The sequence below is a fragment of the Silene latifolia genome, chromosome 9 (genome assembly GCF_048544455.1).
Source record: "Silene latifolia isolate original U9 population chromosome 9, ASM4854445v1, whole genome shotgun sequence".
Taxonomy (NCBI): Eukaryota; Viridiplantae; Streptophyta; class Magnoliopsida; order Caryophyllales; family Caryophyllaceae; genus Silene; species Silene latifolia.
In genome coordinates this window covers 50,977,961-50,995,000 of record NC_133534.1, presented here as the reverse complement: position 1 = coordinate 50,995,000, position 17,040 = coordinate 50,977,961, and the positions used below count along the sequence as shown (strand labels likewise).

Sequence of the window (17,040 nt, the reverse complement as noted above, 5' to 3'; positions counted from 1 at the left end):
CCTCCACAGATTCGCTTAGCGCGTAGGTGGCCATGTCCACAAATATGTTTTAGATTCAAGATTTGACATTTTTTAAAAATTGTTTCGTAAGGAGATAGGTAATTTGGCACATCAACGGGTCTCCACGGGGAGGGGACGTGTTTGAAAAGTTCAGCCTGCTGCGGATCGTAGGACGGGTGTGGGTTCGCATTATAATTCGCGAATGCGGGTGCGTGTTTGTGACACCCCCATACTCCAAGTGCCTTACCAGGACCACTCAGGTACAGGAACGTCACCATCTCGGTTACCCGAGGCAATGATAATCAAAAGACAATAAAGAAACGTACTTTAAAAGTGAATATAGTTTAAGTGATTACATGTCTCAAACCAACTATTAAATGAAATACAATCCAAAACCAAAACTGTCTACTAGCAAAACTGAACAACTACAGACATCGTCTGACACAGCGGAAGACTCTTCTAACTGCCAAGTGATGACTCATACCAGCTAGCCCATATGCATCATATCAAACCTGCTCAACAACTGCTCACCATCCCCGAAAGGATCACCACAGTTTTTAAAACATTTAAACGGGGTCAGTACTAATTACACAACACAATTAAATACGAAACAAATGGCAAACAACTCAACCAACACATCAATCCCAGTCTCCATCATCAATCTCCACACAACTGACTACACATTAAAGTGTGTAGCCCTGCCAGAGTACCCATCACAACATATACTCCACACCTCAAGTGGGGGACCGCAGCCATTCCCACCTAAGCCCCGCTCATCTCCATTGAGCGATAAACCCATGTTCATTAATGTGCACATCCCTTCTGTTGCGGGTTCCACAGAAGGCGAATCAAGGGCGTGAAGCCACTCCCGCAAGTGACTCAACTCAGCCAGGGACGCACCCCGAAGATCACAGACAGATACAACAACAATAATCACGATATTAATCAACAATACAACCAACAATATAACCAACAACCGTCACAACCACCAACAATATACTTTAACAATAATCACCATGAAACCACCAAACACATCATGTAATTAATACTGAGTAGGGAAACCCTACCTGGAAAGCAATCACAGAATCAGACGATCTAGCAGCTGTCTCAAAACCTCTCTTCTACGAACCCTCCTCCTATACATACATTTATACAATTACTACTACAATAATTGATACCCGTCGTAAGGTGTCAAAAATAATATTTATTTTCCAAACTAAAACTATAGCTAGTGATAGTAAGGGTCGAACCACAGAGAGACAAGATTGATTTTGTTTGCTATTTTTCAGTCTAAAAAGGTAACAATTAATTGGGAGTTGAAATTGATTGACTAACAGGCTAATTGATAAAATGAAGGTTCTTAACAAGATGGAAAGAGGATCGGGAATTTCGGTTCACCATGGCACAAAACAAGTCAGTCAAGCAGCAAAGATCTTATAATACGGTCTCAGGGAGAATAAGCTAGTCTTTCGATCAAAGCTCAAATAACCTCACGGTCTAATAATTCCCTAGAATTTATCAAAGTTTTCACTCAAGAGAAATTATAAATCTAACGATAAATTAAATTACCAATCTTTCGACCTAGCAAAGAAATCCATCAAAAGATGACAAGACCAATACGGAAGAACTCATGCTACACAACTATCCTAATCTAATACCATGGCTCACCTTATTCCCAATCAAAAGAATTACCTATGCATAATCATGACTACACTAATTGCGAAATTAATAAATAAAGACAAGTTCAACATGATTGATTCTAACTAGAACAAAGGAGAGAAATTTAATTACTGAAATTAATTGAAGAAAACAAGAATTAAATTAACAGGGAAGAATAATAAGGAAGAAAAATTGCATTGAAGGCTTACTAATTGAAAATCAAGAACCAAGCATTCCAAACAAGGTCTCCGTCTCAAGCTAGATCTGAAAACTAAGTTTTTCCAGAATAAAATTACATAACCTAAAAGTTGCTGCGTTCAACTGATAAAAAGATACTGAAAGTTAATTACAAGTTGGGCTTTTAAAAGTCTAACACGGAAAATTAAACACCAGCTCGAACACAGGTCGATCGACTGGTCTGCACAGTCGATCGACTGAACATGCGGAACAGTGGCTCCTGTCTGAGCTCCAGTGGTCGATCGACTGAAATGCTTAGTCGATCGACTGATGATGCTGTGCAGTGCCTCCTTGATGCTTCCAAACAACTCTTCATTCCTTGCACGCATCCCAAGGCGAGTGAATGAGCTCCCCTTCCTCTTGGCTTCCCTGAACTCGCTTCCGGAGGATGAACTTGGCTTGATTTAGCCTACTTCCACGCGTTCCTACAATAAATCATAGAAAATGCAAAGTAAACCGTTTCGGGAGAAATAGTAGCCTTAAGCTATCAATTATGCATGAAAATACGTGCCAAAACCGCAGATAAAGTGTATAGAGTATGCACGTATAAAATCTCCCCAAACCAAACCTTGCTTGTCCCCAAGGAAGCACTATGACCCGTATAAAAACCTAAATGGAAAGGAGTACATTTCAGAGCTAACCACAAGTCAATGCCAAACCATTTAATGCCCAAAATCAACTACTGCGAAGCTTAAATCAAGCGAACAAATTTATGCATATCATAGAATTAGATCGGGCATTCGACCTTGCAAGACTCACACAATCGGACTCTCCCAGATCGCTCTTCTCTCAGCAAAGCAAATGGTAAGATGATATGTAAAAGAGAGGGAAGAAAAATAAAGTCTCTCACCTAGACTGCGACCGACAAAACATGTATGCTTGACTAGCATGAGTAATGATTCTATTCACCGTACATACGCATAACCACCGTCAAGGACTATCACATGCCGAATTATTGCAAAATTTGGGAATGTGAGGCTAAGTGGGAAAGAAGGGGCAAAGCAATTATGGGGAAGTGAAGGTAAGAGCTAAGCTAGTACCTACTGAACCATTAGAGACCGAATCCCTTCCTCCAACTCGACTAAAACAAACAACCATGCCTTTATTGACTAGGCAACACACCAATCCAAACGGACGCCTCCAAAACAAAAAGTAAGCACATGAGGCGTGTTTTTTTATTTCAGCTAAGACTCATTTTTTCATCTTTTTTTTTTTCATTTTTCTATTTTTGTTTCTTTCTTTTTCTTTTCATTCGTCCTTTTTTTTTTTTTTTTTTTTTTTTTTTTTTTAACTGAACTGGTGGTCGATCGACCAATGAGGGCTGTCGATCGACCACTCTGCACACTTCAGAGCATTCTGCCCAGATAACAGCCTCTTTTTTCATTTTTTTTCTGAATTTATTTCTTCTTTCTTCCCTTTTCCAGACTGAAATAAATCCGTCACTTCTCAAAAATACCCGCTCCAACATTACAAAAGCGAACCAAAACAGCTTAAATCAACGAATTCCTCTACTACTTCCTAGCTTGGCACAATGGTAGGCTAATTATGGGATGTAGTTGAGGGCAACTGGCAATTTTGGCTTATAGTGGAGTTAGTGGGGTAAAATGAGAAAGGGGACGATGCAATAATTCTCCAAACATGCGATACCGACCACAAACCAATGCGTATGGCAATAAGAAATCAAAACTCATACACGTGCAAAACATGAAATGAAGGGAGTAACTACTCTCAATCCTAAATTAACTGGTCATAAATGCCACCAGTTATAGGCTCTATATCTCAGAAGGTATAAGTAGTTTGCCAAAAGTAATGAGTCAAGTCTAATTGCCCGAAATAGATTCCATAACAAAATTTGAGATATCGCTTTTAATTCTTGCTAAGCAGCTATGAAAAGGCAAGGAATGGCATATTTGACTAATAGAGCAGAATCATCATTAAAACCTCCAATCCGACTCAACTATATGCAAAAGTAAACATGATATTTTTGGTTTTTTTATACATTTTTTCAATTTTTTTTTTGAATGGTGAAAATGAAAACAAATGCAAACAAAAATGCACTAAACATGTGACTGAAATGCAATAAAAAACAAATGCAGATGCAAAACAAAAGGCATATGCAAATACCCTCCCCAAACCAAAACGCACAATGTCCCCATTGTGCTCAACAAAGAAATCACCAAAGAGAAAAATGGGAGAATAAAAGCATAAAAAGTAAAAGGAAGCGAAAGGAAAAAGGAAAGCAACTCACAAAATACGACCTCCCCAAACCAGCCAAAAACGGGGAGGTCACCATCATCTAATCTCCACCCTCGTAGTCAGAGTCCCCGTCCTCGTCAGACCCGGACTCACTCTCCTCCTCCTCGGCGGCACAGGAGTAGCTCTCCGGAAACGGAGGGAGTGGGTCTCCGGAAGTGGAGGGACCGGTAGTGGTGGTGGTAGGAGGGGTCTCCTAGCAGCCGAGGGTAGCCACCCTCGGGGGAACAAAGTAAGAAGGGTGAGCCCGGTCACCCAGTGAAGCGGCCCCCCCTCGAGCTAGCTCGTCGTAGACCGGGAACAGGGCGATGGCCGTGTCCAATCTGTGCTCGTTGAAGCTCCTGCATAAATCACCCAAGACACGTGACATCGCCCTCTGGTCCATGACCGGAGGGATAACTAAGGGAGTAGGTGGTCGAAAAGTGGAAGTGCCAGCAGTGGGAACAGTGGAGGTAGGGGGTGCCTGCGAAGAGGAGGCATGAGCCCTCCTCGAAGTGCTAGCAGAGGGAGTGGCCGCCACCAAAGGAAGCCTGTAACTAGGCAAGGGCGGCCTAGCAGTCCCCTCAACAGTGGTGAGGGGCAAGACAGGAGGGTAACCGGTGACAGGGATGCGGTCACAGATGAAAGAGTCAATCTTCCACCGCATCTGTCTATCGACCCAATAGACACCCCTCGCGTAAGGGAGGTCCATAAAACGCAGCTCTGGGTCAATGGGATCCTCCTGTCGAGGGAAAAGCAAAACAAGACGGTTGGCGATACGTGTCACCAAACCGCCACAGGCAATGGTGGTCAAGGCGCCCGCACTTACAGTCTGAAAGTGCACGGCTGTCAAGTAGGCAATGTTATAGATGCGGGCTCTCCGACGCTCAACGTTCAGATAACCCGCCAAAATTGAAAGCTCAATATTATTAACATTATTCGACTCTTTACGGCCAAAAACGGTGTTAGCTATTAGCCGTAAATAATAACGAAGAGGGGGCAAGTGGACGGAAGTGCCCGTCCTCCTCGACCCGTAAGTGTCACCAATGCAGGACCACATGGCCCGGTGAGTGTCAGAGGGGTCTGAGGTGCGACCCTCGGAGTGAAGACCCAGAAAACCCGCAAAATCAGCAAGTGTCAGAGAATAATTAACATTAAAAAGTCGAAAGAAAATGCAGGGTTTGGTCTCATCATCCTCAAAGGCTTTGGAATCAAAAGCGTAGGAGGAAAAGAATTCAAGGGTCATCACATAAAAGGTGAACTCAGACATGTCCACCAGACCTATCATACCCGTCCCATTTAGCAGGGACACGACCGACTCATAACAGCCTAGTCTCTCCAAAGTGTCTTTGTGGAGAAACCGGGTAGCTGTGACCTTTACAGACGAAGCAAATAAAGAGAATTTAGCGCGCTGAATAGGTTTTTCAAAAATAACCTGCGGATAGTCAGGTAGACTATCCGTAGTGGTCTCTATCATCAGAGGCGGTCCGCGCGGCCGCTTAGCAGGCCGTTGACTCGACTGTCCCTCTTGCATTGGCGCTTTTCCCTTTGTCATTGTTATACCTGCAAAAGAGTCAAATTAGCAACAACAACCAACTCAAGCGACAAATTCCGGGAGCCCGCGTCAAAATCAGACCATCTACCCAAATTAGGGTTTCGAAATTTTTTAGGGCAAACGGAATTAATCACTCCTAGTTGCTAATTAGGGCCGAAAATCAAGGGGTAAACGCTAGAATAAGCAATTAAAGCATGTATATTAACAGAAATCAAACCCTAAAATCGTTTTCCCCAAATTGATGTTTTCGACTCAAGGGGTCAGTGCTCGAAAAATTAGCATGGATCTTCAGCAAAACTCGAACAAATAGCATAGAAATAAGATTAGAAGCATACCTTGATGATTTCTTTGAAGATTAACGCAAGAATGATGGAGAATGAAGCGGAAATGAGGTGAAAATCGCAGCAATGGAAAGGAACTTAGGGTTTCTTTTGTTTTTTCAGAATTTAGGGAAGTGAATGAATGAGAAAAGAGGGATGTAAACTTCCCTTATTAACTTCCTCTGAACCCGCGGACTGGTCGATCGACTTGATCCTTCAGTAACGTACCTTCTGGACTTTCCTTGGTGGTCGATCGACTATGTGACCCAGTCGATCGACCACTACTCTATGCACAGTAGCTTCTGTTCTCCTCACGTCAGTCGATCGACTGAACCACCTAGTCGATCGACTATTTGAACTGGCAATTGGAATTAAATTCGTCAAAATTCATTACGCCATCATAACTTCCTGTCTTTCTCTCGCAAAAAAGCCGGTAAAACCACTTACGCACTTTTCCATAAAATAAATTCTGCGCATAATGTATCAAAGGCGTACAATTTTCCCAAACCAAGAAGTTGCAAATGCATGAAAATAAAGAAAACAAAACGAGAAAACTTAAAAGCAAAATAAATGAAACAACAAAACGGAAATCCTAAATTACAAAATAACTACAACCTGGGTTGCCTCCCGATTAAGCGCTGGTTTAAGAGGTCCCGCACGACCTTGTTACCTCACTTCTCATCATCTGATAGCGGATCGAAGTATAAAACCTCGACCTTCCCAACATATGCATCTGATCCATGATAGTGCTTCACATATTTGCCATTTACCTTGAACCTTTCTCAGCAGAGGTCTCCAATTCAACGATCCGAACTTTGTGACAAATTTGTGACCGTATAGGGACCGGTCCACCTGGATTTCACTTACCAGAAATAGACGGATACGAGCATTAAAAAGAAGTACCTTATCGCCAACATTGAACTCGCGCTTGATTATTCTCTTATCGTGCCAGCGCTTTGATTTTTCCTTGTAGATCCTTGCATTGTCATAGGCCGCCACCTAAATTCCTCTAGCTCATTCAATTTGTGTCATGCGTTTCTCACGAGAGAGGTTAGGATCCAAATTCAAATCACAAATAGCCCACCAAGACTTACGCTCTAACTCAACGGGTAAATGACATGTCTTACCATAAATCAATCGGTGCGGTGACATTCCGATTGGCGTTTTAAACGCAATTCTATAAGCCCATAAGACATCAGCTAATTTGAGACTCCAGTCTTTCCGTGATTTAGAAACAACTTTAGCTAAGACTTCTTTCAATTCTCTGTTAGAAACCTCAACCCGACCACTAGTTTGGGGATGATACCCCAAACCTCTACGATGTTGGACACCGAATTTAGTCAATAAAGCACTAAGTTGTTTCTCTTTAAAATGCATTCCCCATCGCTAATGACAACCCGAGGGACACCAAAACGAGGAAAAATAATCCTTTTAAACAATTTAATCACGGCTTTTGCATCGCAATGGGGAGTAGCAATAGCTTCTACCCACTTGGATACATAATCTACAACTACGAGGATATATTTATTACCTTGATCGCTCGGAAAAGGTCCTTGATAATCGATGCCCCAGACATCGAAAATCTCGACCTCAAGAATGCCTACCTGTGGCATCTCATGTCTCTTGGAAATATTCCCGATCTTTGACAAGCATCGCATTCAAGAACAAAATGCGACAATCTGCATGCAAAGTTGGCCAATAGAAACCAGATTGGAGTACCTTAGCTACGGTCCTGGACGGACCGTGATGACCACCATAAGCAGAAGAGTGGCAAGCCTCTAGGATATCCTTCACCTCCCACTGAGGCACGCATCTCCGGATGAGACCGTCTGCGCATTCCTTGAAAACATAAGGATCATCCCAAAAATATTGCCTAGCATCATAGGCAAACCGCTTCTTCTGCTGCCATGAGAGCTCGGGTGGTATCCTACCCATCACAAAGAAAAGTTAGCGAAATCAAAGAAACCACGGAGGTGGATAAGAACCTGAAGTAGTAATAGCTAACAAACTCTCATCAGGAAAATAATCGTTAATAGGCAAAGAATCCTCCCTTTCTGTCAGCTGCAGACGAGATAAGTGGTCAGCTACCACATTCTCTGCTCCTTTCTTATCCCTGATCTCCAAATCAAACTCCTGCAAAAGGAGTATCCACCTCAAAAGCCTTGGCTTTGCATCTTTCTTAATAAAGAGAGTCTTCAACGCTGCATGGTCAGTGTAAACAATAACTTTAGAACCTAACAAATAAGACCGAAATTTGTCTAAAGCAAAAACAACAGCTAGAAACTCTTTCTCAGTGGTAAAATAGTTGACTTGAGCCTCATCCAGAGTTCGGCTCGCATAGTATATGGCATTCAAAGCTTTATTCTTTCGCTGTCCCAGAACTACACCGATAGCATAATCGCTGGCATCACACATGATCTCAAATGGGAGGTCCCAATCAGGCGGCTGAATGATTGGCGCAGAAACTAGGGCCTCCTTTAACCTGTTGAAAGCGACATGGCACTCATCAGTAAATTCAAAGACAGCATCCTTAAGAAGCAATTGTGTAAGTGGTTTAGCAATTTTTGAAAAATCCTTAATGAAACGCCGGTAGAAACCAGCGTGACCTAGGAAACTCCTCACTCCTTTAACATTCACGGGAGGAGGTAATTACTCAATCACCTGCACCTTTGCCTTGTCAACGTGTATACCTTTATCAGAAATCAGATGCCCTAACACAACTCCCTCATTGACCATAAACTGGCACTTTTCCCAGTTTAAAACAAGATTAACATCTATACAACGCTGCATGACTTTCTCAAGGTTAGCTAAACAACGATCAAAGTCACTGCCATAAACTGAGAAATCATCCATGAATACTTCCATAATATTCTCTATATAATCAGAAAAAATCCCCATCATGCACCTTTGAAAGGTAGCAGGGGCATTACACAATCCGAAAGGCATTCTACGATAAGCAAAAACACCCTGTGGGCGGTAAAAGTAGTCTTACTCGATCGTCCCAGGATGAATATGGATCTGAAAGAACCCTGAATATCCGTCTAGAAAACAGAAAAATTTGTTAGAAGCAAGTCTTTCAGTCATTTGGTCAACAAAAGGGAGGGGGAAATGGTCTTAGTGGCGGCATTTAACTGTCTATAATCAATGCACATCCGCCACCCTGTCACTACTCGAGTTGGTATTAATTCATTTTTATCGTTTTTAACCACGGTAGTCCCTCCTTTCTTCGGGACTACCTGAATCAAGCTAACCCACTTGGAGTTGCCAATCGTATAAATAATACCTGCATCAAGTAGTTTCATCACCTCGGCCATAACAACTTCCCGCATCTTTGGGTTCAACTTGCGTTGACCCTGTCTATAAGGCTTGTGGCCTTCTTCCAACTCTATCCTGTGCATACAAACATCAGGGCTGATGCCCTTAATGTCATCCAAAGAGTAACCCAAAGCCTTCCTGTTTTTCTTAAGTACACACATCAAAGCGGAGCATACCGGTCATCATTAAGCTTAGAGCTAACAATAGTGGTCTCTTGCTCCGTATCATCTAGAAAAACATACTTAAGATTAGGAGGAAGTGGCTTACGCTCTGCACCTTTACCTCTACAAAGATAGACAGAATCGGCTTCAATGGTGTAGCAAGTGTTCACCAAGTTATCGTTGGCCAGGCTCAAAAGCATCTCATCTTCTTCCTCATTGAGCTCGTAGCTCTCCATTGAGGCAACCAAAGCATCTGGCTCCTCCGCATTCTCCACTGTATTACCTGCACACTCATCTAAATGGGTTAGATCAGCTAAGGAATCCTTGGCTAAGGATTCCCTTCAATTACAAGTAACAATCCTGTCAACAACATCAATAGAATAACACGTATCCTCATCAGCAGGTTCAGTTGCCTTGTGAGCAAGACTGAACTCAATGGTGTCATCCCCTACCTCTAAGGTGATGGTTCCGCGTTTGACATCTATCATCACAAATTTCAATTGTATGTAAGAACGGTCTGCCTAAAATGATAGGTATCTGACTATCCTCTGCAATGTCCAAAACAACGAAATCTACAGGAATAAAAAACTTACCCACTCGAACGGGTACATCCTCTAGGACACCTATAGGTCTCTGAGTCGATCTATTTGCCATTTGAACGGTAATATCGGTCACCTTAAGTCTACCAATGTTTAACCTTTCGCAAACAGAATACGGCATGACACTAACACTGGCCCCTAAGTCACAAAGGGCCTTTCCAATTACGTGGTTACCTATAGTGCAAGGAATTGAAAAACTACCCGGGTCCTTTAATTTAGGTGGCACATTAACTTGTGAAAGAACATTACATTCCTCCACAAACGCAACATTACCCTCATCACGAAAATTTCTCTTACGATTCAAAATATCTTTCATAAATTTAGCGTAAGAAGGTACCTGGTAATTAAATCGGTGAAAAGGAACCGTTACCTCGAGATTCTGGACCATCTCCGAAACTTACCGAACTTACGCTCCGGTTTGGTAGCCTTCAAACGTTCGGATACGGATCGCAACACCGGCCGTAGGATCAGTAACCTTCGGCTTCCGTAGGTTTAAAACCCCCGTCAAACCATCAATGAGTTATGAATCATGCAAACTAGTTGACGGATTTGCATCCTGCTCTGGAGATCCAGTCGATCGACTGGTAGTCATAGTCGATCGACCATGTAAGCTGGGCGTGAACAGTTCTGCTCGCCGAATTATCGTCATCAGTGTCTCGATCGATCGATCGAGTATATTGGTCGATCGATTGAGGTCTTTGGTGTGAATAGTTTCTGACCAGAAACTATTTTGTCTGACAGTTCTGTCGATCGACTGGGAAGACAGGTCGATCGACTCGTATTACATCGGCATTCGTGCTCGTTTTTGCATCAGAATTCAGACGAGCTTCTTCATCATTTTCTGAGTCTTCCTTTGGCTTGTCGGGATTTCGTAAGAAAGGCCACTTCTGAGATTTATGGCATTGATCGTCTCAACCGGCCCTTCACATTTAATTGATGAATTAGCGGCTTGCTTAGCCTCCATATTCTCCAATTGTTTCACAAAGTTCTGTGAGGACTCAATCCCGGCTGCTTCCATATTCGCCACTTGAACCAAAAGGAGTTGGACCATCTCCCTCAACTTCTCGACCTCATCTGAGCTTTGAATAGGAACTTCGACTTTCCTTTTTGAAACTTCAGAAATATCGAGTTTCTCGAGACGGGTAGATATGGAAGTTATAAGTGATACAACAGCAGTCATGTCTTCACTTTGCTTTCGTGACTTACCACGTGAACTTCCAAACTCAGCTTTATGGACTGCCATCTCCTCAATGGTGTTCCAACCTTTACTTTGACCGGTATTATTTTGGAACCTACCATTAGCAGCTGCATCCAAAATAACTTTGTAATCATCATATAAAGCATTGTAAAATAGATTGCAAAGATACCATTGCTGGAAACCATGATGGGGGACAGCTCGGACCAAACTTTTGAAACGTCCCCATGCTTCACAAAAATCTTCGTCGGCTCCTTGCTGAAAACTCGTGATTTTACTCTTCAAGGCATCAGTCTTCGAAGGCGGGAAGTACTTCTTGTAGAAGGCTAGTGCTAAAGATGTCCAATCAGTGACTCCAGCTGCTACTCTATCGAGGTAGCGATACCAATCTCGCGCCGAATCCTTCAAGGAGTATAAGAACATGAACCCCTTTACTTCATCTTGAGTCACCCCCTCCGGTATAGGTATTGAACAGCAATAGTCCGTGAAAATTTCCATATGTTTCAAGGGGTCTTCATCTTGTAGACCCGCGAACTGATTCCGTTCCACTAAATCAATGTAAGAGGAACGAAACTCGAATTTACCGGTAGAAGGGGTAGGTAACTGTTGCCCCTTTGGAAGGTGGTGCTCCTTTGGCTGAAAGTTATCATATATCGTAGCCATAGCTTCCAAAATGAGAGTACTCAAGTCTTCCTCTCAAAAACCTGTCCTCTAACTGTGCAAAAGCAAAACTAGAAGCAAAGGTAAGCAACGGCCTCAAGGAACAAAAGTTCCCTGAGACAAGTGAAGATAAACTAAAATAAAGCAAACAGAATTACACCGTCTCCCCGGCAACGGCGCCAAAATTTGATACCCGTCGTAAGGTGTCAAAAATAATATTTATTTTCCAAACTAAAACTATAGCTAGTGATAGTAAGGGTCGAACCACAGAGAGACAAGATTGATTTTGTTTGCTATTTTTCAGTCTAAAAAGGTAACAATTAATTGGGAGTTGAAATTGATTGACTAACAGGCTAATTGATAAAATGAAGGTTCTTAACAAGATGGAAAGAGGATCGGGAATTTCGGTTCACCATGGCACAAAACAAGTCAGTCAAGCAGCAAAGATCTTATAATACGGTCTCAGGGAGAATAAGCTAGTCTTTCGATCAAAGCTCAAATAACCTCACGGTCTAATAATTCCCTAGAATTTATCAAAGTTTTCACTCAAGAGAAATTATAAATCTAACGATAAATTAAATTACCAATCTTTCGACCTAGCAAAGAAATCCATCAAAAGATGACAAGACCAATACGGAAGAACTCATGCTACACAACTATCCTAATCTAATACCATGGCTCACCTTATTCCCAATCAAAAGAATTACCTATGCATAATCATGACTACACTAATTGCGAAATTAATAAATAAAGACAAGTTCAACATGATTGATTCTAACTAGAACAAAGGAGAGAAATTTAATTACTGAAATTAATTGAAGAAAACAAGAATTAAATTAACAGGGAAGAATAATAAGGAAGAAAAATTGCATTGAAGGCTTACTAATTGAAAATCAAGAACCAAGCATTCCAAACAAGGTCTCCGTCTCAAGCTAGATCTGAAAACTAAGTTTTTCCAGAATAAAATTACATAACCTAAAAGTTGCTGCGTTCAACTGATAAAAAGATACTGAAAGTTAATTACAAGTTGGGCTTTTAAAAGTCTAACACGGAAAATTAAACACCAGCTCGAACACAGGTCGATCGACTGGTCTGCACAGTCGATCGACTGAACATGCGGAACAGTGGCTCCTGTCTGAGCTCCAGTGGTCGATCGACTGAAATGCTTAGTCGATCGACTGATGATGCTGTGCAGTGCCTCCTTGATGCTTCCAAACAACTCTTCATTCCTTGCACGCATCCCAAGGCGAGTGAATGAGCTCCCCTTCCTCTTGGCTTCCCTGGACTCGCTTCCGGAGGATGAACTTGGCTTGATTTAGCCTACTTCCACGCGTTCCTACAATAAATCATAGAAAATGCAAAGTAAACCATTTCGGGAGAAATAGTAGCCTTAAGCTATCAATTATGCATGAAAATACGTGCCAAAACCGCAGATAAAGTGTATAGAGTATGCACGTATCAATAATACAAACCATAAAAATCCCCAAATTGGGGTTTAACCAACATTAACCAATTGCTATTAAAATGATACGTAGAACTTACCCTTGACGCAAGGATCACAACGGTATAAAGAACAAAGGAAAGCGACACCTCTAGCTCCGGGATTTGTTAATAATGCGGAAGAACAATGCAACGTAACTTGAAATCTCTCTTAACAGTGAATTAGGTTTTGTAAAAGTGTTTAAAGAAGATGACGAAACTTGTTATATATTAATCCGCATTATTAACAAAACCCGTCAAATAACACTCGTAACCCGACTTACTCGATCGAGTAAGTCTCGTACTCGATCGAGTGCCACTTACTCGATCGAGTGCCAAGGCTACTCGATCGAGTACCCTACAGGCAGACTACTGTTTCGTATACTAAACATACTTACTCGACAGAGTAAGCCCCACTCGATAGAGTACCCAGAGACTTATAAAACCGTAGTATTACAGGGTTACCCCTCCTTTGCACTCACTCCGCCTCATTGACATCTCTACACACGAATGACCCCACTGGACGTGTACTTCAACCTTTTTGCCCTGGTTCGTTCTTGTTTTCATATGAATGGGCCAATTTTTGTAATTATTTGTTAAAAAAAAATTTCGTGAAGGATTTATCTAGAAAAATATTGAAGAACCCCTCGGAGACTGTGAAAATTATACTGATAATTTTGTATTTGAATATTCATTTAGAACATTTGAAGAAGCATTTGATCGTTGCGATGAAGTATCCCATGGAAAAGAGTCCTCCGTATAAAGTCGTTAAATGTGAGCAGTATGGACGCTAAAAAAGTAAGGCTAAGGATCTTGAAAAACTGCAAAGAAAATCAAAAATAAAAAAAAATTTAAGAGTCCATTTGCAATAAGAGTGATAAAAAGAAATGAAGGTATGTTGGTAGTTGCTCCGAAGTGCGGGATTTTCAATCACAAATTTGGGAAGTTTCTTGAAGGTCATAGACGTAGAATAAAGTTTGATGAAGAACATAGAGATTTTATTAAACAACATTAGAAGTCTCATTTGAAACTGGGATGGTTAGACAAGCATTTACGCTTAAGTTTCTTGATCAGCCGACTCTGGTTTTAAAATAAATTTACAATCAAAATGCCAATTGAGTGTAAAGGATAGAGATGAGAGAAACAACGTGCAATATATGTTGCGGTTAACGAGCGATGCTAACTACCTCCGTGAATTCATGGTAAATAAGGAAACAAGTGTTCTTACACATGTTTGGTTGTTCATCCTGAGACAGTACAAATGTTTATAGCACGGCCATATGATGTTTTAATCGACTCTACATACAAGATTAATAAGTACGAACTTACGCGGTAATTTGTTACTTTATCATGATAAATATTAATATATATATATATATATATATATATATATATATATATATATATATATATATTTAATTCTCTTAAACATTCTAATGCGTTTTTATATATGTAAGTTTAATAGTGAAAATGCATTTTGAAGATGAAGAAATTAACGAATTTTTTTTGAAAAAGATTAGACCTATTTAAGACTTAGATCCTACCCTTATCTATATGGATTTGGGTCTGAAAATATTGGACCCTGTGGATACGGGTCGGATATGAATTATATAGGATCCTACCCATTGTCATCCCTATGTAAGCGTCACATCTGTTGGAAAAAGTTTTCTAATAGGTTACGCGTTAAATCAAGAAAAAGATTACTGAAAGTTATATATGTGTTCTGAGAAGGCTGGAATTAATGTTGGGACCAGATGTGAAGCCAACGGTAACTCTCACTGACCATGAGCGTGGTCTAACTGCTGCAATTCCTATCATATTAGTTTTCAGCATTTTTTGTGCCTATTTCACATTTACAACCTAGTCGAAGCCAAAGCAATGAATGGAGAAGAATGGGAATTTCGGGAAAATTGTAGCACATAACGCTTCAAAGAAAGTTATTGAAGCCAAAACGTTTGATCAATGTCAGAAGGAGTGGGATGAACTGAAGAAAAAGTACTGAAATCATCCCGCACTTATCAGTTATCTTCAGTTGACATGGTGGCATAATATTCACATGTTTGCAAAATGTTTTAATATTTTGGTGCTTCATTTTGAAAACACATCGAAGTCTAGAGTTGAGTCCGGTCATGCTCAATTGAAGATGTGGTTAGGATCATCAGAACTTACTGTGGATAGTATATTGAAACGGGCTGATGTTATAATACATGGCCAACACATCGAGATTAAAAAGGCATTGAATGACTCTATAAGCAAGACAATAATTATTTTTAACTTGTGTTACAGGAACATATTTTCAATATTTGGTGAAAGAATGTCGACGACCGCTATTGAAGCAATGCAAGCGGAATATGTTCTCGGGACGAGTTGGGCTATAATTTGGAGGAATACGGTGGTTGTACTATATTGTACACACATAACCTGTTGTGTGCTTGCTCGTTACATAGAGTTTCCCATGAGAACCGTAGAATACATCCAGACGATATAGATGTGTTTTGGTTAAGATTAGATTACACGGAATCCAGTCATTGTCGTTCTAGTCATAAAGCTGTTATGGAGAAACTTTTCAATAAGTTCGAAATGCCCACCATTCAGTCCAAAGCGATTATTGAGACATTATTCAGTAAGCTGTTTCCGAGGACGAGGTTGTTAAGGAACCTGAAATGTTAGATGCACGTTGGGGTCGACCTAGGAAATCCAATACTAGTAATCAATTTGGCATGGAACATGCTAGACGTAGTCACCCGAGTATAAGGCTGAATAAGTTTAGGTCCAGACCGTAAAAATAGACCGGTCTGGACCATTTGTTCTGTACTAAATCCGGACCACACTCATTTAGGTCTGGACCTCGATCCTCATTTATTGGAGTTTGTGGACATAGGCCACCCGCACGCCAAGCCAATCTGTGGACATGCGGCAATCTGAAAGCCACGTTTAGAGGCGTAGAAATGCTTTCGACCGGATCGCTTTAGATCGGTCGGTTTCGTCTCGGTGAAGGTCTCGAAACGACGCAAATATGTTCGGAGTCGCCACTAAGCAATTATGGGATGCTTGGAAACCGTTCGAAATACACTTTATACCTCGGTCAAACGAAGCAAAAAGCGGTGCTTGGCATAGGTACTAAAGAAAAGGACTCGTCCCTCTTTATCATCCTATCGCTAGAATGACTCTCGTTGCCATGGATAAAGTCATCCACTATCCAAAGGCTCTGAGTAAGGAGTGAGGGTACGTATTGGGAAGCTCTTGAATCGAGCACCCAATCCCGCCCGCGTTAGCGGCCTCTACTGATCGATCGTGGTTGTTTAAGTGCAAAAGTTGATAAAACGGGTAAAATGCATGAATACGCATCCACAAGTTTAACCTAACATGTGAGAATTTGCCAAGCCGGTTGTTTATCCAAATATCAAGTAATTGATGTCGAGTTGGATTTAGATTTATTTGCATGCTAAAACGGATAATAAACATCCATTTACCATGTTCGGATTATGATACTTAGCACGATCCATTTATTTGGAAAAGAAGTGTGTTTGAATGATAAAGTGTAAAATGTGAAATGTAAACTCGTCAATCTCATCCATCATGTATTCGGGTCAATCGAAGTCAAGATCGTCCTAGACAAGTACTAAAA

At 41.1% G+C, this 17,040-nt stretch overlaps 1 non-coding gene across 1 annotated transcript; it reads left to right on the top strand.

Moving 5' to 3' along the window:
* The first annotated feature begins 11,454 nt into the window (after positions 1–11,454).
* On the top strand, positions 11,455–11,563 carry LOC141603874 (small nucleolar RNA R71). Its single transcript, XR_012525715.1, has one exon. It is a non-coding gene; the product is annotated as a small nucleolar RNA R71 (small nucleolar RNA).
* The last annotated feature ends 5,477 nt before the right edge of the window (positions 11,564–17,040 follow it).